General features: G+C 40.8%; 1 protein-coding gene and 1 long non-coding RNA gene across 2 annotated transcripts in view; one reads left to right on the forward strand and one right to left on the reverse strand.

The window, feature by feature from the left end:
- auts2a (activator of transcription and developmental regulator AUTS2 a) overlaps positions 1–22,537 on the forward strand; it is a 305,216-nt gene that overhangs the window by 12,386 nt on the left and 270,293 nt on the right.
- Positions 8,121–9,562, reverse strand: LOC311025438. The gene is made up of 3 exons (XR_014598377.1): positions 9,249–9,562; positions 8,939–9,031; positions 8,121–8,369 (listed from the first exon to the last, which is right to left on the reverse strand). It is a non-coding gene; the product is annotated as an uncharacterized lncRNA (long non-coding RNA).

The following is a 22,537-nucleotide window of genomic DNA, read 5'->3' on the forward strand; positions in this document are numbered from 1 at the left end:
CATGGACCTTTTCAGTTAGCCATGTTAGCCGTCCACTTTGTTTGATCACTCTTGAAGAAGAGTGAATCATTTTGCTTTTGATTTTAGTGGGAGTCTAAGCATGTAGTCCAGGTAGAACCTGTTTAACATAGCCGTGTAGTTTTACCCCAGTACTGGCCGATACATTACGTATTCCTTCATCTGCCAACCATTTATCTCTAACTTAAAGCTAACTACTTGAACTGTTTACTAATTACTTTAATGTTTTTATTTCATTTTTATTGCCATTTATCCACCACTTTAAGCAAACTATTTGGAAGGTTTATTCAGGACTTTTTGCTGTGTGTCTCAACGATGGATCCATCATTTTTAGCAGACTAGTCATACCTTACATCTACCTGCTCCTTTTCAGCCACTCTGTCTCCTCACTTACTGTTCTGGTGTTCCAGCTGTGTGAATATCCTTCTAATCAAAATGTAATCTCTATCTTTTGAAATAACTTGAGTGGCTCCATAGTACAGCATTTCCACGTACACCCTTTCATCTGCTTGGTTGGGAATCTCTGCTCTAGGCAGCGTCAGAACTTGTGTTATAATAATAACTATATCAAAGGTAGAGAGAATGTTTTCATGGCATGTTCTTATTCATGGAAAGAGAGACCACAGGTCGATGGAGCTCCATAAGCATGCTATAGGGTCCGGGTAGGAAGCGGCACTTGACATGTTTTTGATCTACAGTGATATTCAGTGCACCGAGGTAGACCTGCATGTAAACAGCTTGCCTATTGAAAGCATATCCAGTGATAAGAGCAGTGAAGGTACAGACTCTTTCTACTCCTTCCTCCTACGTTTACATGGCTGGAATATAAAGCATTACAGCCTGGGTTTACGTAGTAGTACTTCATTAGAAAGGTACGGATCCTGTGACAAATGCTCTGCCTGAGAGTTCCTGACAAGGCCTGGGATAGTGACGGGACAGCTGCAGGTGTCTTGCGCTGTGTGTTGCTGTGTGTTTATGTTCGGTATGTGTGAGTGTGAAAATGCTTGTGGCTAATGGTTTCGGCCCGTCATTCATCACCTCCCTATTCAGCGTATGGGATAGTTGCTATTTATGTCATCACTAAGGACAAATCCATAAATGCTGTAAGAATGATGCCACGATGTGTATGTGTGTGTATGTATTGTATGTATATATATATATATATATATATATATATTGTCATAGCCTATTCGCACTTACTGTAACTATAACTTGACTGTAGTACAAGAGACAGATCATCTTTTAAACAAAAGATTCTCCTGCCTGCTTTCAGTGCTCCTAATGGCATTTGCAATATTCCATCGCACACAAAGAAAAACAACCTATCAGAGCCGAGGAGTCTTTAATGCAGCTGTCAATCACTGTTCATGAAGCCCATAAACTCCGATTAAACTGTCAAACTAGACAACATCAGATTATAAACGTTACTGTACTGCCTGTTTTTCAGAATATTTAATGTACTGCTTGGCTGTAAATGAAGTTTAACGTTTATGACGTGGCTGCTGTGTTGAAAACAGTCGAGCCAAAAAAAAGTAGGAGTCATGTTTATTTTATGTTTAAGAATTCCTTGCTGGTAAAATTAGTATGACAACATTTGTGCACCTGGGATATGTGTTTCTTAGCAACTGGACTATGGTTTGTTACCGTGAAGAAACCGCAATTAACTAATCCCAACTGGCACATGCTTATTATCTTAAATTAAACCAGCTTCTCCTCATTTTAAATTTTAAAGACTTATTTTGTGATTGAAATAGTTGATTTAATATTTTGCTCTGCAATTTTGGGCCATGCCAGTAGTTTAAAACACTGTTAATATAAGATAAGATAAACAATGAAATGACTACTGATGGTTAAATAACCCATAATCAGTGGAGCTCCTTGAAATGAAATGCTTAGTTTGACCAGGGAGTTTAGTTTGTGGGTCTCTTGTGTTGATAACTGTGATTCTCTGTGTGTTTGTGTGTGTGTGTGCGTGTGTGTGTGTGTGTGTGTGTGTGTGTTTCTGTGTGTGTGTGTGTGTGTGTGTGTTTCTGTGTATGTTTGCCCAGGAGACATGTTACAATGTATGCAAAAGAAGGAAGATAGCGTGTGTTGGAGAAGTTGAAAATATCCTGTACATCACAGTGTGAGAGACAAAAAAAAACATCTTACAATTGTGTTTGTGTGAAAGTGTTTGGTTTCGCTCTAGAGAGCCAAATGGATACGAAACCCTCGAACCCAAATGAAAACACTCGTACGTATTGTTTTTCAGTTAGTGCTATTCGACTCGTGTGCCTTCTGCTGTAGGGAAAAGAGAAGAGAAAGCCAACATAATGTCCACAAACAACACATCTTATGAAAAACGCCACTGTGGATAAGTTTGCCTCAGGAGCACTTTGCTTATGATTTCATTACAACAACCACAGACTCGTTTAGTGGTGTACTCTCCCACAAAAAAACATGAACAGATCTGCAATCTGTGTATTTGTTCCTTTGAAGCTAAACTGCGACAGCTGTTTTGTTAACGTGGATAGTAGGGATGCAACGGTTCTCAATATAATATTGAACCGTACGCCATGCACGGTTCAATACGCTCTTGTGAATTGAGCTATTTTCGGTTTTTCAATCAAATTTAATGTAATTTCACGTTTCCATCCTGTAACGCCTTCCTGCCGAGTAAATATCCAACGTCCTGGAAGCAGGACGGCTGAGCAGGAAACACCGTTATTTAAAAACAGTTGTCTCTGGTTGATGCCTTTCAACAAACCCATTCTACCAGTACAGAAAACACAAGAACACGTGCAGCCGGATGTTTATTGCTAAAGATATGATTTAGCCCTTTTCCGTAGTTGGGGGGTTTCCGTCACCTAATCAAAACGCTTGATCCGCGCTACGGTTTTCAGCACTAACGTAATTCCCGACTTCTATAAAACAACAGAAAGGCATCGACGTGGAACTATCCAACGTATAGTTGGACCTTTCGGGCAACAGAGAGTCATCACTGTGACGGTCCGCTGTATGTCAGAGTGGAGATGAAGAGCGCAGTACTCCAAAACGTCCCCTGTATGAAAGTAATTTATAGGCTACGGAAGTACAGATATTTTTATTTAAAACAGAGCAGTGACTTTATGTTTTAAATATGTATATATTTCAAATATGTATGTTTACTTTTGAAATTATTTACCCCCTTTTATCCTATACCAGTCATTGAGGCTAAAAAGCAATTTTGCATTAACATGAGAAATAATGACAAACAAAATCTATCCCACTTTTCATGCGAAACTACGAAAATCCATCAGAAATCCATTGACAGAATTAAAGAACAGCAGTGGACATCCTGGATAAATTATTCATTTTGGCATGGTGTGAAATTAGCATGATTGCGGTGTGCTACCAGCAAAACTGGAAATGTTTATGCTTAACTAGATAAATCTTGGGCTAATTAGTAAACATGGAAAAGCAGCCAGCCAGACAATTCAATATTTTCTGGACTGTGAGAATATTTGAAGAGAGTGTGATATTTAATTTCAGGTGAACTGTGGTGTGTTCAGCAGGGAGGTCCCCGGGTCTTTCTGCTGCTTTGAAAACGCTGCTGAGCCCTGCCAGAGTCTCCAGACACCTCTCATTACAGCTGAGCCAGGTTAGGGTAGCAGGGCAATTGATGACTGTCTGGATGACCCTTCAGGGCTCTGGTGTATCGCTCACATGAACCTGCATGCTCTTCCATCTATACGGCTTCAGTCCCCCGGTGGTGTGTTTTCATTCAACGTGTGCTGGAGTTTTGTAAATACGATCTTTACACCGGGACAAAAGGTGCTCTTATGCAAATGCCAGCTTGGTCTTTACACACACACACACACACACACACACACACACACACACACACAGACACACACACACACAGACACACACACACACACACACACACACACACACACACACACACACACACACACACACTGTAGTGAGGCTTGGGTTTTAGGATGGATTTAGTTTTCCCAGCTAATAGGGTATCAGCTGTACTGTACAAGCAGTGAGTGGAAGCAGCCCGTAGGCTATCCACACAGGCCTTATCACTCAGCAAGCAGACCCCATGATAAGGTATTATGTTTTTAACAATAGTCTGCTGTGTTTTCTCCTGTTTGTGCAGTTTCCCCGTAGTGCATGCTGTAATAACCCAAGGCTGCCAATTACACGGACAGAGTGTGCCGCCGTTGCTTAAGCCTCTTTCATCCTATCCGTCGGGTTTGAAATGCTGGTGGTGATTCAGTAGTCTAGAAGCCGGGGTGTCGAGGTCCACACTGCTCCATTTACAAGCTTCCCCACCCTCTTCTTCTTCTGCTCCGCAGGATCATCGGTATGTCAGAAGGCACTTGTCATCTCCATCATATCCATCTTTCATTCAGACGTGTGAAAATAATTTTGCCAGCATCATGAGAAAAATCTGATGATGGAGAAAAAATATAGAATATTGTAATTTCTCACGTACTGGCATCCGTGGTTTCCCTATGAGTTATTTTTCTGTCTATTGTAATGTATCTAGACGCAGGACAGTCAAAATATAATTGGTCCGTGGCCAGGGTTACCTGCACACGTGCACTTATGCTCTACTTTATTTGACTAATGAGTCATTAGGGCTGCAGCTAATGGAGATTTTTTATTATGGATTATACTGCTGATATATTTTTGGATTTATTATTATTTTATTTTAGTTTGCAGGTGCATTGCGTTTCCCTGCTTAGCTTCCGTTTCAGCTCTGAGATGAAATAATCAGCTTTCTGTGCAGCAGCCCATCACTGCTGAAGGTTACAGACGGATCTATATACTGTTTATTGTCACTGTTATTATGTGAGGCAGCCAAACAATCAGCACTCTGTTAATACTGTCTTTTACACGCTGCAGCTTAATGTCTGTTGATATTTATTATAGTCCGTATGATATTTCACAACCGGCAGTGACTATATTGTAGCTCCTTCCTTTATTAGTCAGCACGGGCTATTCTGATAGAAAATGGCACAATAATAGGGTAAATTGATACAGCTGAGGAAATGTTATGATTAGACATCTGCTGGAGTGCTTTATGAACTAAGGAAACAGAGTTATATCACACTTAGTTTGAATATGTGATAATTTCATAATTGAATTAGTTATCTTGACTGTGTCTGTGTTAAATAGAATAATAGAAGAGAATAATTTTCAGTCTTTCGGTTGCAAGATTTTTCTTTTCCCGGCAGGAGGTTGATCTGATGTTCCTCCACCACTCAACACCCAGACGTGCTGGTGATTTGTTTGCTGCCAGTCGTCCAACTTTCAATAGAGACGAAGCATCAGTTAAATGGATCAATCCGCTCGGTTGTTCCAACTCCAGCGTCGTTTCAAGCTTTTAATCCAGGTCTTTATGCTTCAGCCTCATTGAATCCAACAGACAGGCAAACCTGTCTGCCTCCAGCCCCAACTCCATTATTTGAGTTATTGTGTACACGTCTTCCCTTTCTCTTCTCAAGTGGAAACTAGAGATACCTGGTTTGCTGCTTTTTCAAAACTCATGTTTGTACATAATTAATATGTCAGTATTGGTTATTCATATTTGCACCATAGGCTTCCATGCACACTTTATATTTATAGCACACTTCCTTTATGTAAAATATTTGACATCTTAAAAAAAAAAACACACAACATGTGCTTAATCTGTGTCGCTGTAACTTCATGTTCCCTGCCGAGTGGAAAGTGTTTGGTTCCTTGCCCTCGAGGCACTTGACATTAGATAAGGCAGCTGGCAAAGCTCCACATGCAGTGAAAGTGATTTACTGCTGGCTCTGCAGCCTGTGAAAAATTCACAGTAGAGCACATATATAGAGTACACTGTCGGCATAAATGCACCGTTGCTCATCACGTCTCCCGCAGCCTGTACATTAGAATACAGTGTCACAGTGGAGTGTTCCTCTCTGTGGTGGCCCTGTTCTCAGGGCTGCACAAATGGTCCTGTAACCGCAGTACTGGGAACAGGAGGCTTGGGTGGGGGCTCCTACTTGTCAACAACTCCTCAGTGTCTGCGGGGCTGCCGTCATCCCCGACTCTCCCACAGGGCTCAGGCTTCAGCTCGGCACCGGAGACTCGTGCTGTCTATCTTTGTGGCTGTCTATCTCGCTGCCACTCAGCCATCTCTCTTCTTCCTCCTCTGAGCTGCCTCTGCCCCAGAGAGACTCCTGTGAAATGAAGCATTGATTGCCCCTGTGCAGATGGAGCATAATACATAATGGTATTGCTCCGCACCCCCCTTCCCCAACATTCTTTCAAAGGTTAGACAAACCAATATAGGCTATTTGGACGATATTAGCCCTTTTAGATTACTTTTGAAAATAACATTTGGATTCCTTGATATATTCTGTGGAATCCATTCTCAAACTTTTCCCAGCTGGCCATCAGACACTCGGTCTGGTTATGGGCAAGTCAAAGCAGAACAATGGCACTGTATCAGGAATGCTTGTGATTGGCTGGCTGCGACTGCATTGCCCCCTTCCCATCGGCCCCAGTAAATGGTTATATGTGTTTGCACTGTGGCCTCGCAGCAGGGCAACACCTTACTAATTTTGACCCAGAATAGCATTAAAAATGTAATTTTCCAAACACGGGGGGGACTGGAGGAGAGAGGGAATCTAAAGCTATTAGTTCCATTACTGATTAGAAAACTCCCGCCGCTGCTAATAAATTATTGAACATCTCTATTTCCTGTTAAAGTTTTAACATCATGGAGGTTTGTGAATTGGAAACTGTTACCTATTTGCCTTCATGAAAGGGAATTTTAATAACTGTGCTTCTATGACACATTTCTGAACAGTTCAAACTCTACAGTTCTTTAAAGTCATTAAGGTCGCTTTCATATTTTCATTTTAGCCAAATAAAAAAAAAAAAATCCTGGACTTAATTCTTCCACTTATTTGGTCGATTGCTCAGTTTTTATTTTTGATGGGGAACTTGAAGGGGATGAAATGATCAAACGTGCTCATGAAAATTAATGGAACACTTTGTAGTGATTACAGGATTAATTGGGTGTTTATATTTTCTAAATATTATTTTTTTCCACATGAAATGAACTATGAACAGTTGTGTTGTTGCCATAAAAGTGGTTGGTACACTCAAAAAAATAACTTGTTGAATTTACTTAATAAAATCCACGTAACAATTTGCACTAACACTAACTAAGTAACTTTTACTGTCGCATGATTAAGTAAATCTCACTATCAAGTATCAAGTATAATGTACTTAATTCTAGACTTAATATCCATGGAAATATTAAGTAAATGTTACTTAATTATGTTTATGCATAAATAATATTTATCTAAACTAATTAAGTAAAGTCTAATTAACTTTTGAACAGACAAAAACGTCAATGTTATGAAATTATTAAGTAAATCTGAATGAAATAACTAAGTAGATTTTATTAGACATTTTTCATTTTCAATTACTTAATTGTATGTTATTATTACTTATTATAATTATGTACATTTTGTTAATCTTCTATTGATAAATGTTAATTAATCTTCATAGATCACAAATCACAGCCACAATGCAATTCAACCTATTTATTTTGTGAACACACAGGTAGGTATCATTAGTGACAACATATCACTGTCAAAAGACACACATTTTCAAGCTACCAGACAAAACTGTCACATCAACTTTGGGTGCTGAACCTTAGGGTGACATCTTCATGATGTATGATTGGAGCTGTAGCAGTTTTTCTTAACTAAAAATTCAGTGTGAAGAAAATCACACTTCACTAAATTAAACTAAATCACTGCATTTTAAAAAATAAAACATTACTTTTTTTTAATCAATAATCTGCAATCAACTGACAGAACAGGTGCCTTACGTGATACAAAACAGCCTGGATTAAATTGAACTCAGAGGCAAAGAGCAAAGAGGGTACAAGCAGGATAAACATTCCTATTTTTGTCAAGTGTAAGTTTTTTGGTCAACACTGAACAAAGTTGCAGCAATTCTTGTACAGTGTATAAGGCAAGCAGAACGTCCATGTGAAAACAGGCTGGTGAACATTGCCAGTCTGTGTGCATTTAAGACAGCAACTTCGTCTTCAAACTCTGTAGTTTTGGAGACAGCTTAATCCCATCCAGTTCAAGAAAAAGTTTTTGAAAAACCTCAAATGTGTAGCGCAATGCTGGAGGGTATGCAAGGTTCAGGGCGTAAATAAGCCCCATAAGCAGTGTGCAAGCTTTGGCAGTGCTGCCGCATCCCGCCAACATCTCCTTGCCTTCAAGGAGGATGGATACATCAACAGGATCTTCTCCATCAGTGCCATGGACAACCATGATCTTCATAGTGTGTTGAGTTGCATCACTGCGGCTGTCCTCCTGTATACAATGTACAAAAAGAGTTTAGATAATGCTACTTACATATACATGCATTTAAAAAAATAGAATTAATTTAATTGTTTGAAGAGAGGAGAAAGAATTGCATGTTGACTTCCATGATAAAAGAACTGCTCAGTTTACATTAAACTGAGTAAATTAAATTGTGTGAAACCTGATGGCACAAGATGGCTACATTCCACAAATTTGCTGTGCCTAGAAACCCAGTGACTTTGTAACCCCAGAAGAATGTTACATGCCCCCCTTCTGCTCGCCAGGTAGAGTAAATCATGTTGTGTTCCCTTTGACAGGTGTGTCAGATAATTTGGGTGGGTCATAACAATAGGTTTGTACCAGTTCCTAACAGTCTCTTCTTTCCTGTGGTTATTTCAGTGTACTATTTGGTCCATCACACCATCTTTTTTTAATTTCTCTTACTTTTGAGTTAAAATTTGGAAACTTATTACTAAGAAAAGGCAAAGTGAATCAGTTGAACTGTTTAATCTTGTTAACCAACAGCTAATGAAATATTACACAAACTTTACAATAAAAAACAACAAAAACATGCTTACCGGGCAGTCTTCAAAAAGAGCCTCCCCTTTTTCACCAAGGTAAAGGATAAGGCTGCGGATAATAGCTTCACGTCTCATTTCAATGTTTTGGTTCTGTAAACAGATGAATATATTGTCAGTACTGAACCTCTTATTCATGCACAATGAACTGCATAAATCTGCAACAAACAGTGACTTGAGTCCAAAGCAAGACCCATTTGTGGAATCATGGAGTGTGGAAGAACATGGAAGCAACAAAGTGTAGGAGTTGGTGCTCTAATTGCATGGAGCAGTATACAGTGTGAATAAGCACAATTTAGAACAAACACACCTGACTCAGTCTGTCCAAAAACGGCCTCAGCTTGATCCCAAGGCCACCACCCCTGGCTTTCATCAAGCTGATAAGTTTTGGTGTGTAGTAGTCGAACTTGTACATGAACGTCTGCTCAAGGGGAATCGTCGTGATTCTTCTGAATTCTGCCTTGATCTGAATGGACAAAAATCAACAATAGGAACTGAGCCCAATGGTGCAATACACAAGGTAGCACTGTAATAATGATGAACAAAAATGAAGGCTCGATTTGGCTTTTAATTTTAACTTAGAACACAACCTCTAAATGAGCAAGGACAATCTGAGTATAAACAAGGTAGCGACTGGCCTTGACTGGTGTGTAGATGTTTCAATCTATAATGCGTTAAGAGCTCTAAACGTTTTGGTGTCCTAAAGTTGCACTTTTTGCATGCCCATCTCATAACAGCCCTGCTGTTTCTCCCTGTTGACACAAAGTTGACCACGGGAAGAAGTGGAACGAGTGAGGGGACGGTAGAGAACTTGCACTGTAGCAGCGACATGGAGGAATTAAGTGCCGGACCCCGCTTCGCTACCGGGAGTCCCGTATCGTAACAACCAGACGGCTAATATAGCTTTAGCATGTTTCAAACTCATTTCAGTATGTTCAAGTTTAGCCACAAACATAAAGCCGGCAGCAGCACTGTTGGCTTGGTAAATCGCGCATATTGCGCTATGCAAACGGCTCCGTCCTTCTCTCTGACACACATATCGATATATTTTCACAAATGTAGACAGACAATAACTTACTTGTTAGGCCATGAAGCACCTCTCCTCTCAGTCAACGTCTCGTCTCGCTGTCGCTCTGAACTGCGCGGGTCGTTTGTTTCAAACGGGATACATGTTTAGATGAATTATAATTTACTTACCATTTTTCGATTTATGTTCAGTCATTATAAAACACGTAAACAGTATGAGAAATTGTGTAGTAAAATTTACTTTTCCCACATAGTTAATTTACTGTATGATTAAAATATGTAAACATATACATTTTTACGTAAGGAATTCTAATACATTTTTACGTAAGGAATTCTAGTACAAAGTGAAACTTATTATTATACTGTAGAATATATGCCAACTAATCTAGTATATTGTACAACACCAAAAAGTTCTTTTTTTGAGTGTAGTGTCAATTCAAACAGGATAAGGATCATCAGTATCTGATTATTTTATTTGTATCCAATTATTATTACAGTTCAGTTTGCTTTTCTGTCCATTAGAAGTGATAAACAGTTTACTGTTTGCTCACTGCTGATTGCCAGCCAACAGTTTGGTTAGATCAGAGTGGTCCAGTGAGGGGGAGGTCCACGGGACACGTCTCAAATGTGTTAATGGTATGCACTGTGGAAAGAAAAATATGTACACCTACATATACGTGTGGAAATATGAACGTTTTTATAACTGCACACCTGTGCTTTATTTTTAATTACACTTTTGGTTGACCTGGGACCTTTTTTACAACAAGAAAAAAAAGAAGAGTGGTCGAGTTGTATTATATTTTTTAGGAAAAGTCACAGACTTTCAGATGACAAGTCCCATAGTGCTTATTCTATTGAAAATACTGATGGTGCACACATTGTGTCTTTTAAGTTCAATGATTTGTCACGTTTGGTGTCCTGAAAGCTTATGCATGAGAAAGAGGAGGGCCTGCTCAGACCTGGTATTAACATGCGGCTTGGGTGATCTGATCACATGCCAGGATGTGCCATTGTTGTGTGAATGTTGACACTTAGGGGTAGACAGCGCACGCTGTGCTTCCTCATTTTGCATCGTATTTATCAAACCTGACAGCCCCCGGGCAAACAGCATTTACTCCGCCCTCCAGCGTAATTAGCGCCTCTCTAAAAGAGCAATGAATGGGTCCGCATGTATCTAACAGGGATCTTGAAATGACAACAAGTGCTAAAAAGCACATAAAGCGGTACACCAAGGAAAGGGACAGGCGAGGATAACCGGTTCAGCTCCACCAGAAATGAATGTCTAGTAATGTTCAGCAAAACCGCAAAATGTGAGGAAATAATGGGCAGATACAATAACTGGTTTGCACAATTAATGGAAATTATGTCACCACCAGCAAGGTGCACCGCAGAATAGAGGCACACTCTCACCGGCAGATTTTGTAAATACCGGGGAATGTATAATTAGGTGCACTTTACGCGTATCCTCCCATCATTTCGCGGGAAACTCCCACTTTCCCCAAGACCCCACGAGTGCAGATTGAAAGCGCTACTTGCCTCTTTCCGCTCATCTGGCACGCAGTCTGCGCTTTTACGCACTTGTTGCGAAAGGATTGCGCCTCGAGTGGGTGCAAATTAATTAGTAAATCTAGCACTTAGTGTAAAACGCTTTCAGTGGTTGCAAGATCTACTTAATTATATTGTATTTGTAATTTCTTCATTTTATTTATTTATTCAATTACATAAGCCCGGGCAAATTAAGAAGTTAGCTAGCTGTAGCTGACTGGGAAAAATAATTTAATTAACTGCTTATCTTTAAGGCTACCAATGGCTACCAATGGCTACTGCAACTTTTTCAAAGTTGGTATTGTGTTTTAATATATGGTCAGATTCTTGCATGTGTCATATTAATATTTTACCAAGCTCAAATGGAGATACCAGGATTTTTGACCAGTGGATGTTGAGGTAGGTGTTCATCCATCATTGATTAGAATGACGGACAACAGAGATGACATGAATTTCAACCAGATTTTCAACCAGAATTGTGAATCTCGGTTTCATCATTTAGAGAATAAAAGTGGCGGAGCATGTTTCAGTGTGCTCTTGCATACCTTCATACCTGAACTTAGAGCTGTCCACACATGATCACATCACCCAAGATGCATGTTAATGTCAGGTCTGAAAAGGGTGAATTAAAGGGGCCACAAAACGACCATAGAGACAGCTTGTAACCAATATTTGTCCTCAACAAACTAGATTCAAGGGACATCATGTAAATGTGCTTAAATTAAAACTAAACACAAGTAGGTTAAAGTAATTCAAGTAAGTAAATTTACTAATCAAAAAACCTTCTGGCCAGCACATGCACTTGTGCTGTGATTCATAAACAGAGAGCTCAATAAAACAGCATATTACTTGGAACAGCTTGACGTTTTCACACTCCTCAGCGCTGCATGCAGGTAGGTAGGTGGCTGATGATTCATAGTTTCCACAATATGAAGAAAAACAGGCTAAAAGTGAGTCAATTTGAAGACTCGTTTTCTCACAGCCTCATTGCATTTTTAATGTCCTTTTTTAGAGTACTCTGCACCAGCTTACTCCAAGGCAATATGAATTACACCATTGGATGAATTACCTACAGGAAACAAAAGGCTTTCTTAGAAAATTAGCCTCAAGTCACCATTCTCCAGTTCCAGTGTTGTGTATAAGTCTGTGTGATGGTAGGGATTTCAGGTTAAGAGCTGTGGCTACAGAGTGAGCTACGCTACAGCAATGAAAGTCAACCGTGCATGTCCAGAGGCTGTGTAGCAGGAGCGTGATGATTTCAAGCATTTTATTGAAGTTGTATAACTGACCCACAAGTCAGGGTGCTTTTCTTCTCCTCTCGAGCATTTTGCTGGGACCACCTCATGCGCTTTGGTTTGTGAGTGCATGAAAGCGCTGGCAGAATTGTTCGAAGAAGTGTTAAGAAAACAATCTGGGAAAGCCTCAAATGGATATGACTGTCATTATGTCATTATTCCCTTTGTCTGTCATGTTAGCCAAAACCAGCGATGTGTAATAATATTTTTGGAGCCGTTGGAGGACTGGAATCAACCAGGGAAAACACTCAGCGTGGTTCTCTTCATTATAAGGGAAACCCAATATTCAAAGGCAAATATTTCCGTCTTTAAAATACTTTAAAAGTGCAAAGTATCCCTCCAAGACAGAGCTTAGTTTTGTTATGATAATTTAAGTAATATGATTTAGAATGGATCCTTAAATAGAAAAATATGTTTTACTGTTGCCACAAAGTTTCGAATAGTGTTGGTTTTGGAGCATCCCTGTGGTTTGGCAGGATTAGGTGCACACTGAGGAGCCGTAATATTGTGGGTTCAAATCTGGCTGCGGATGCGTGTTGTAAGTTATCTGCCCTCTCCTGCCGTTACTCTCTCTTCTGCATTCCATCTGTTTAAGCAATGAGACATGTGGCTTCAACATTACTGCCTTATAGAGGCTTTAGTGGGCTCAGTATCATATTAAACTAGAAGACCCAGGTATCCATTGGCACCAATCATGTCATGATAGCTTGTTGAGAAGGAGGCTGAATTGCTTGGACTTCTTCTTGGAAGCCTTGGAATTGCATAAATTGGGTGTGATTGGAAAGCTGTGACCCTTGTGGATTCAAGGAGCCCAATTATATTCATGTGTGATGTGAGTCCCCAGTAGCCATTTCATTGTCGTGGGACCATTTTCTGAAATGTTACCTTCCTGTAGTGACCTCCAGGGTAATCACAGCCTCTCTCAAACTAGAAGTTTTCCTAGATATATTGATTCAAAAGGAGTTTTCTGAACAGTTTCCAGAACAGAAGCAAGCGGCATACCTATAACACTGAAAAATAAAGCAAACACTAAAAACTGCAGTTCATCAAATTACCACTGGAGGCGGGCTTCAAAACCTCTGCAAACTCCATACACCTCAATGTTAAAATGCCTGAATTTATAGCAGAAATAAACAGATTTAAAGTCAAATATTGCTAATATGGGGTTATTATTTATGATTCACCTGTTTTATATTGAGACTTAAAGCTCTGCATAATTAAGGACATGGTCACTTGTGAGTACTGTCACAGCCGCTAGCTGTCTGCTAGATGTCATCTCGGCTTACTTAACCTCGTGGCCATGTTTATGGTGTTTTTCATGCAAATATTCGAAAAATAATATGGCTCGCTGTTAGGGGTGGGACGATACGGGTAACTCACGATTCGATACTGTGACGATATTTGGCCCACGATAACGATAATATCACGATACACGATATCTGCGATATTCAATATATTGCAAGAGATTTCATCAACGATATATCACGATATGTGACTGAAAAAGAAAAAAATATGCATAAAAAATAAATTCCAAAACTTCGTACAATGTACAAATGAATAAACACTGTCCAGCTGGACACATTAAAGTGCATGAACATTAATAACATGTCTTATGTAAACCAGGGCAGTGCTTTCTGATACTGAAAAGTCAGTAGCAACTTGTTTTATGTAAACTTGGGCCCGTTTTAGTTTAACAATAGCTAAACAAGATAAAAATAACATCAGAATTAAATGAAATATTGGGCACATTTCAGTATGCAACCAATTATGTGCAGAGTTATGTTCACCCATCCAGTACCTGGGAAGTCGGGCCTCAAACCGCTTGGAGCTCACAGCAACACCGGGCAGCACACGGCGTCGCGGATCCACACATGCGGACCCTCCGGCGGACGGTAAACACGCGCCGCCCGGAATCCTGCCCGTAAATAGGCAATCGAGCCCGGCCGAAAAGTGGGTCCTCATGCCCTCAATGCTGTGTGAAAAGCGCTTGAAGCTCACAACAGCACCGTCCAGCACACGGCCACGCTTATGCGGCGTTCACACCGGACGCGATAGACGCGAATACAATCGCGTGAGACGCGCGCCGCTTGATCATTTTGGATTATTCGCTTCATTCGCGCATGACGCTCATTTTTGAACCGGTGCTGCTCTAGCGGGGGAAACGAGGGCAGCGCCGGCGGGGAGCCGGCGGGGAGCCGGCGGGTCACGTCGGCGGACCCTCCTCCTCCGCCTCGGGGTACCCGATGCCAGAGTCCGTGAGTCCGTGAGCCTCTAAACGCTCGGAATCCTGTCCGTAAATAGGCAATCAGACCGGGCAGCGGGCGGCCCCCGCGGATCCGCTCCGGAGAACCGGAGTCTAAAAAAACCCGTAGACCCAAAATATCGATATTTGCCGTCAGTGTATCGATTAATTTATTGCGACAGAGAGCACAACAATATATTGCAATATCGATTTTTTTTCCCACCCCTACTCGCTGTGTTCTTAATTGTCCTGCTGGCTAATGTGTGGCGATGCATAATGGGCTGCCGCTGGTTGAACTCTATGCCTGTATCAGTTTTCACTGTGATATTGGGAAGTTTAGTATAGTCTGTAAAAAGAAAAGAAGAAAGCAGGGAGCTTGTGCTTGGCATGTGCTTTATGGTGAAAATGTTGCACAAATTGAAGGGGCTGTTGGGATTGCATTTCATTAGAGTTGTCATTTTATCTTGTATGATTTTAACAGATAAAATGATTGCTTGAAGACTGTCTGTGTTTAGGTGAGTGAGTTATAATCATTATTATTTGATAATAACTTAGGAGCAACAAGACCACAGGGTTTATGTTAGGCGGCTAGCAACACAGAGACAAAAAATGCAGTGGGATTGATAATAACACGTGGCATATTTGAGTTTCATAGCCTAACTTGTTAGCTTTGATAGGCATAGTTAGATTGGCAGCTTCGAGTTAAACTAAGGTCTGGCTCCAGCCACGCTCCACCTCTTGTCCATTTTTGGATTAGGCTGTGCCATCACTGCCAAGATGGCGACAGATGGAGCTGACCAATATGAGCTCCACTTTGCCGCTTCCGAAACCTACGAATGACATCACAAAAACTACATCCAAGTTTACGTTTATGAACAGAAGTGCTTGCAATCCAATTGCTGAATTATGCAGTTCTTACAGAAATATCCACAGAAAAGTTTCACATACCAAAACCCAGCCCTGATTTATGGTGTTCCTCAAGATCTCTGTCTGAATGTTGTATTTTGGAGAGATATTTGATTTTTATCGATGGTCAAAAATGGTTAAATTTACCATGAAATCTATCAACTCAAAACTATGAGACAAAACTGAGCATGGAGATGGCCATCATATACTTCCATCATAATGTTACGCCCCCATTTTCACAAAATAGTTGTATTTCTGATTTATGTATAAAACAACTTGACACACATTGCTGAGCTGCATCCCAAATTAATCTTCAGGTTCCCTGCTTTCAGACGATGTAGACCACTTCTGTGTGGCATCTGCTGTTGACCTGATATCTCCCCCTAAAAATACCAAAAATTGTGTCTCCAAGGGTTGAACCACAATTTAACAAAATAACTTTTTGAAACCAACTGTCCTCTCTTAGTTTATCTCAGAAAAACATACCTCCGGTGTGAATAGGCAGACTTGGCTTCAAACTGAAGACCTTTCTTTTTGCTTGGCAAGCTCTAACTATCACACTACATGAACTAGCAGGCTTCAAGTCACCCTCACCCTCCTCCTTTGTCTGAAATGTAAGCCTCTCGTCCTGCTGTCAGCTGAGACCAAGGTTTGTACATTTGCATGCTGATTAGGACTGGGAATAACTGAGACTGAGGGTGGTTACAAATGTGTGTGTGTGCGTTTGTGTGTAGGAGTATTATAATTGGGTGCAAGTGTTGGCCAGATTGAGAGCCCCACTGAGCAATTAGTTAATCACTAAGTGGAACTGTTGGACAATTTTCATTAGCTGTCAAGGAATTCAGCGAGTGAATAAGATAAAAAAAAAAAGAAAAAGAAAATGTTTTTATTTAAATCAATAGTCAATAATGACCATAAGAGCACACAGTTAATTTAAATCTGGAAACCATTACCAATGTTGTTGTTGGATGTAAACACAAAATGAAATGTTGGTGCAGATTCTGTTGATCAAGTACAAGAGCTTATTTGTGGGAATGTTAGATTAGAGTAGATGAGAGACCTAGGCCCCATTTGCACTTGACTTTACCATGTAAACTTCAGTTGGATGGAGGCTACATGCTAATAATGGTCATTACTACTCCGCTCCACTGGGTGGTGATAATAAAGAGGAAGCGGTTTGAAAACTACCAAAAATGCAACTGCCTAGAAAAAGAATAAATTGCAGAGAACTCTTTGTAGAACTCAGAGTTGCTTTACAGTTCAAATAGAAACAAAACTGACAAGCGATAGACAGAAGCACAGCATTTGTCACTCATTAAAAGAAGATCTAAAAAGGTGAGTTTTAAGTGTTGTTTTAATTGTGGATAGATTGGTTCAGTCTCCGATGTGTTTTGGGAGAGAGAGGGAGCGGGTGGCGATGGAGGAGGCTCTCTCACCCCAGGTTTGGTGCTTGGTCCTGGGGAGAGGAGGTTAGCATCAGAGGAATGGAGGCCACAGTCGGAAGGTGGTGTTGGAGCAGGTTGGTGAGGTCGGACGGGGCCCGTTTGTGGAGGGCTTTGTGAGCGAGGAGGAAGAGGAGGAGTTTGAAGCGGATGCGTTGTGGGACATGGAGCCAGTGGAGGTTCTGGATGACGGTGGTTAAGTGGTCATGGGATAAAGAACGTGGGAGCAGGCGAGCGAGTGAGTGGTGGTGAGTTCTGAATGTACTGTTCATTGAGGAGTTTGGATGATGTGCTGTACAAAATGTTGTTGCAGTAGTCCAGTGTGGAGGTGCTGAAAGTGTAGATCAGTGTTTCTGCAGCAGGGAAATAGAGTGATGGATGGAGATGGATGATGTTCAATTGGAAAAGGGCAGTTTTGGTGATTTTGATTTATGTTGTGTTCAAAGGAGAGGTTGCTGTCAAAAGTGACTCAGAGGTTGTGGAAGTGTGGGGAGGGAGACGGAAATTGTCGATGGTGAGGCTGAAGTGTGGGTGTTTTTGGAGAGGAATGATGATCATTGAAAAATGTTAATGTTGATCTTAAATCTAAGTTGGGCAGCGACTCGCCCTAGTATTTTGGACAGAAAGGGAACGTTGGGGGAAAAACACATGAGGTTTTTTTCCCCCTCACAGGCTCTTAAGGTGCGTTAACACCAAACTCTAAGCAATATTTTTGCACAGCACAAGTGCATATAAAGTCAATGCAAAGATGTCAATACACACAAATTTGTGCCAGGCGGCCTTGGGCGCTGAGTAACATGGTGAAAGCCAATCAGTGTTGAGATTCTCCTCCTGTTGTCACTGAATCAGAAAGGAGACAAAACATGTCGTAGCAGTCTGTGGTCTAACACGATACAACCTCACATTAGTACGGAGACCGAACAAAACGGTCTACAAACCAGAAACTGTCTGAGGTGCAAACAACAAGGTCGCAGCCGTATTATGTCTAGATGACGTTATGGAGCAGCTAGAGTGTTAGCATAGGATAGCTTCGTTCAATACGAATGCCATTCAGAAAACAAGCCTTTTATAAGTTGTTTGTTATCGTCTTGTGGACAGACCTAACTATTACTTTAGACTTTTTACAAATCACCATCAGTGTGTAGTAACTACACCATCCCTGTTATCTGTTTATTGCAATTAAATCACAACAAAAATGTTTCATCTGTGCCCATACTGCTGTAGTAAACCAGCTGATGTGTGGCTTGCTATTCAGTGTATACAGCTCAGTGAAATTCATCGAGCACCTCTGGATTATGCTACAAACTCAGACACAAGGCCCTTTCATTACCTGGTGTGTCTGAGACTTCATCATGCACAAAGCAGCTATAGTGGTTATTTTAGCCACGATTGATGAAACATTATTGTGTCTACCTCGAGGTAAGCCCCGCCTCCTCACAATTTGCTTTCTTTGGTGTGAACACGCTGATCTCAGGGAACAGATGAACACTGACAGCTCAGAGCCCCCTCTCTATGATGTGTTGAAAGAAAAACAAGGGCTAATTTCAGTCTACTTTTAGCTGCCATTATCACAGGGGATGAGCCCTGTAGAGGCTACGTCCAGAGAGAGCCTAGTGACGGGCGGGGTGCAGCTCACGGCTGCAGCTCTAAGAGACAGATGCATTTACATCTTTTAACACGTGGCTAGAATGAGTTTCAAATGTCTATTTCAATCACTCTTGAATTTGTGTTCGACGCATTTACACTTATGTGACTGACAGGATTTGTTGTGGTTGTTAACTCATTGATGCGGCCATAGTTTTTAAATCTTTGTATGGTTTCTAGTGTGCATCCCTGGAGCCATTTAGGTCAGAGGCTCAGAAGATGATGACCTGACATTTACAGCTTCTATCTAGTATTGTTTTCTATGTCGCCTGCAGCCTTTCACAGAAAGTGAAATTATTGAATTTTACTCGAGCTCAAAAACTCTTACTACTTCGCAGAAGTTCACTGTATACCTCCAAGGCTTGCTGATGATTAAATCCACATTCTGTTTTTGACTTTCTTCTATATACATTTAAATGTAAAAATCGTCATATGTGATGCCAGCATTTCTCTAGTATGTAGTTTACATCAATATTTCCATCATTTATAGAGGTTACAATGCAAAAAAGTGAATATCCGCTATGGAAGGCCAGTCTGACATGGTGCTAAACATAAAACACAAAGGTTTCTTGTGTTACAGTAATCCATGTGCTTCAGTGCTCAGTTTAAACTGTTTGTTCCTGTATTCAGCTCTCATTGTAGTTTTTACCACAGAGAGAGCATTTTATATTATATCATAACTGAAGACTCCTATTGAATGATAACTCTTGAATGATTATGCTTAGCAAAGCTTTGGTTGGGAGGGTTGAGCTGTACAGACTTGTCGCTCTACATTTACAGGCAAGCCGAAGGATCTATTATTTTCAAAGGTGTTTTAAACCTTACAATTATTTACAGGACACATAGTAAGCCGTCTCTAGACACCAACATTACTGACTTTTGGTTTCTTTCTGTGTTTCTGTGGCTGCTTGCAAATCTGTCTGCATATTGTACAACTCTATATGTATGTACACACTTGTAGTTGATGCTGTGTGAATGTCAAATCCAGCAAAGCTGGAGCCTGAAAGTCTGAGTTGTTGAATGTGCTTCTTGTCATTGCCTGGTCTTTCATCTCTGGGTGTCAAGAAAGAGCTGCTTTGCAAGGGAAATTGGGTTTTGGCAGACAGATCTGTAAAATATAATCAGAGATGCCAGAGTTGGAACTAGTCGGCGTGCCTGCAGTCTGCCAGCCCACATTCTGTATGCTGTCACCATCATAAATATTCTCTACGCCGCTCTCAACGTTGAACAGCACAGTAGAAATACAAAACTAGTGTTGTGTGTTTGCCTATTCTAGTGGTGAGTGTGTTTTTGCCATAAAGCACAAATTACTACATGTGGTTCCACCAACATTAAGCCATACTAAATCAATCTTCAGGGAAAATGTGCAGTTTCATGGAAGCTAGCTTGAAGCGTAACGTTTCTCTAATCAGTTTAAAGCACTGAGCGGTGAACTGAAATACTCTGCTCAGAAATAGGTTTCAGGGTCAGTACATCTGTTAAAAACACGGTTTTAAAGGGGCACTTATCTGGTTTCCTGGACCTTCTTTATCTTTTAAGCAAACTGCTTATAGAGCTTGGTTCATGATTCAGCGTACTGCTGCTTCTTAGGAAGGCTAATGCTAGTTCATACGGGTTAATGCCTTTATACACCAAACCTCTTGAGACTGAACCACCGTAATGATGTCCTAGATTTGGACCGTGGAGCCTCTTTTTTATTAAATTAAGCCAAAGGGTGTCTGGGAAAGTGAAAATGTGTCATAGATTAGTCATTGAGTTCATGTGTGTAACCCCTAGTGTAGTTTATTGTTTGCTGTAATGTAAAGTCACGTATACAAGCCACCCATGATCTTAGTGAGAAATGTCTGGACCGTGTCCCTGATCTGAGGCTAGGAGTCTGACCACAACGTTGATAGTCCAATCACTGCTGTGGCGGCGGATCAAACAAGGTGGTGTAAAAGAGATGCACAGCAGCTGGAATGAAAACAGCGTTGGCAATAGAGTGTAACAGCAGTGTGGATAAAGGTATTTCAGAAATTGAGGGGGGGATGCATGAAAGAAGAAGCAAATAACTCTAAATTCTTCCTTTCTTATCAGGAGAGGTTTTTTCTGCTTTATATTATACACTATTCAAATGGCTCTGTTGATTTTGAGGAATTTGCCTGCTTGCTGACAGAGGCCTGTTTTAGAGGCACTATTCCTTATCATTTATAGAAGCAGATCTCTTTTTCTTTTGACTGCACATGCAGTAATGCATTATTATCCTCCTCTCTCCTGCAGATGTTTAACAAATGGAGTTGATGAGATGGAATTTCTACAATCAATTGAAGACCTCACAATCACTTGTTACATAAACTCAACTTGAATACCTTCATAGTTGTGATATTGTGGAGAGACGAGCCCAGTTTTTATTTCTGTCCTTGAGATATTTTTTTATAAATGTGATGGATCTCAGACATAGATGAGTAATCTTATCCCTGTCCTTGTTGAAAGTTAATTTTAAGTGTTATTTCATTTTAATACTCTTATTAGCTCAGATACTTCACTTTTTTCTCCCATGTCATTGACTCCTTTGCGGTTGGAAAGCCTGTGGTCACCGGCCAGACTCCCATTCTTACTGAAGGCAACCATTCACAACTGTTAGTATAATTAGATTGCTTCAAGAACAAGGGTGTAAACTAAATTAATGTGTGGCAGATTTCCTTCCTCCCCTTCCCTAAATACATCTTTTAGCAACGGTAATTGATATTGATGCCTGCTGCAGGAAGTGCTCCTAAATCACCGCCTGGCTTAGGGCACGGCTGTGGGTTTAGCGGTTCCAAATAGTGTGAGTTATGTGTGAATAAGTACCCGCCACCTTTAATGATGTGTTGTTGCCTCATGCTCCTGCCGGGGGCTCTGACAAGCCTGATGGATGAAGTGGTCTTGATGTGCCCTCCTGCAATCACCTATGTGTGGTTTCAATCAATAGTTCATTAGAAATTCTGATCCCTCTCCGGGAGTGGAAGAATTACGTTTTATTTGTTTGTCTTTGTTTTTTATGTCTTGCTGCACATGTTTATTTAATAGAATACAATCAGTCAGTCACAACATCGTGCATGTTTAAACAGGTTTTCTGTTTAATTTAGCCTTTTAAATTGGCTCAGCTTGCTTTTTCTGTCTAGTAAAGCCGGTTTGTTCTACGTCTCCCCTGTCTCCCTGCAGTCAGCATATATGCTGCTATCCAGCTCCTTAATTGAGAGGGTGGTCTATGTTGCTCACTGTGAAGCATGCTCGTATTGTTGAGATGTTTTTCACACGCGGTTTTCAAGTATGTGTTAATCAGTCTGCTGAGAGCCTGTGTTAAACAACACCACCCCACCCCTCCCGATTTGCCCTCCAAATGAATGGAAAGGCAAATTAATTTGTGCGCTCTGCTGCTTACGGTATTGACTTGTCTCCAGTTTGGCCTCGTCGTTAGCGGCTGATCATTTGAGCCCAGGATTGGCGCCCAGGCTCAGATCCATGATCATATTGCAAG

This window comes from Eutrigla gurnardus, assembly GCF_963514095.1.
Source record: "Eutrigla gurnardus genome assembly, chromosome: 15".
Classification (NCBI taxonomy): Eukaryota; Metazoa; Chordata; class Actinopteri; order Perciformes; family Triglidae; genus Eutrigla; species Eutrigla gurnardus.